Source organism: Gopherus flavomarginatus, chromosome 23, assembly GCF_025201925.1.
Source record: "Gopherus flavomarginatus isolate rGopFla2 chromosome 23, rGopFla2.mat.asm, whole genome shotgun sequence".
NCBI lineage: Eukaryota > Metazoa > Chordata > Testudines > Testudinidae > Gopherus > Gopherus flavomarginatus.
In genome coordinates, this window is record NC_066639.1 from 9,692,590 (window position 1) to 9,694,436 (window position 1,847).

The 1,847-nt window shown below is 46.0% G+C and overlaps 1 non-coding gene across 1 annotated transcript; it reads left to right on the forward strand.

The window, feature by feature from the left end:
* The first annotated feature begins 245 nt into the window (after positions 1-245).
* Positions 246-317, forward strand: TRNAC-GCA (transfer RNA cysteine (anticodon GCA)). The gene has a single exon. It is a non-coding gene; the product is annotated as a tRNA-Cys (tRNA).
* The last annotated feature ends 1,530 nt before the right edge of the window (positions 318-1,847 follow it).

Consider the following 1,847-nt stretch of genomic DNA (forward strand, 5'->3'; position numbering starts at 1 on the left):
CTAAGCAGAGGGGAGAGAGCTGTCCTGTCCGTGAAGTTAATCCATCTCCTCGAGAGGTGGTAGCTATGTCACTGGGGGAAGCTATGTGGGTGGGTGTGCAAGCTGTGGTGTCTCCATGTATCTATAAGTTTAGTCAAACCCCATTTTTAAAAGCACTGTGGTCTGGGAAGAGAACAGGAGATCTCTGAGGCAGGGTCTGTCCTTCAAAATCTTTAAGATCACTGACTTACCTTCACAGCAGTCATGGGGGTATAGCTCAGTGGTAGAGTGTTTAACTGCAAATCAAGTGGTCCTTGGTTCAAATTCAAGTGCCCCCATACAAACTTCTTCCTTCAACCAAAATAATGGCATTTCTGTTATGTTGAGGAGTTCCACTGAGTAGGGATCCCTGAAATGAATGGAAACACTCAATATTTTCCTGTGCAAATGCATAAAAGCCTAGCAAACATGTACCTCCACTGAAATCAGTTCCAATCCTCTAAAGGATTAAAGAATCTCTATTGAGGTTGCAGGACAAAACATCCTGATGTGTAGAAAGAATAGTAAATATGGCAGGTGACCAGCTTTGCTTAAGAGTGAAATCCTTGCTGATCTCAAACACAAAAAAGAAAGTTACAAGAAGTGGAAGACTGGACGAATGACCAGGGAGGGGTATAAAAATATTGCTCAGGCATCCAGGAGTGAAATCAGGAAGGCCAAATTACACATGGAGTTGCAGCTAGCAAGAGATGTTAAGAGTAACAAGAAGGGTTTCTTCAGGTATGTTAGTAACATGAAGAAAGTCAAGGAAAGTGTGGGCCCCTTACTGAATGAGGGAGGTAACTTAGTGGACAGAGGATGTGGAAAAAGTTAATGTACTCAATGCTTTTTTTGCCTCTGTCTTCGCGAACAAGGTCAGCTCCCAGACTGCTGCACTGGGCAGCACAGTATGGGGAGAAGGTGACCAGCCCTCTGTGGAGAAAGAAGTGGTTTGGGATTATTTAGAAAAACTGGAGACCAGCACATGTTCATGGGGCTGGATTTGCTGCATCCAAGGGTGCTAAAGGAGTTGGCGGATGTGATTGCAGAGCCATTGGCCATTATCTTTGAAAACTCAAGGCCATCGGGGGAGGTCCCGGATGACTGGAAAAAGGCTACTGTAGTGCCCATCTTTAAAAAGGGAAGGAGGAGGATCCAGGGAACTACAGGCCAGTCAGCCTCACCTCAGTCCCTGGAAAAATCATGGAGCAGGTCCTCAAGGAATCACTTCTGAAGCACTTAGAGGAGAGGAAAGTGATCAGGAACAGTCAGCATGGATTCACCAAGGGCAAGCCATACCTAACTAACATAATTGCCTTCTATGAGGAGATAACTGGGTCTGTGGATGAGGGGAAAGCAGTGGATGTGTTATTCCTTGACTTTAGCAAAGCTTTTGATATGGTCTCCCACAGTATTCTTGCCAGCAAGTTCGAGAAGTATGGGCTGGATGAATGGACTATAAGGTGGATAGAAAGCTGGCTAGAAAGTCGGACTCAGTGGGTATGATCAATGGATCCATGTCTGGTTGGCAGTCAGTTTCAAGTGGAATGCTCCAAGGGTCGGTCCTGGGGCTGGTTTTGTTCAATATCTTCATTAATGATCTGGAGGATAGTGTGGATTACACCCTCAGCAAGCCTGCAGATGACACTAAACTGGGAGGAGTCGACTAATTTCTGAAAAACTGAGTGTAGCATTGGGAGCAGCGTCTGATGTTTTCCTGTCTAGCCGGCTTGCTTCCTTGAATGAACACTCCTTGAGTGGGGTGATCCACAAGGAGTAGCTCAAACCTCCAAAGTGCCTGGCCAGGGGCAGGACATTGGCACAGCAAG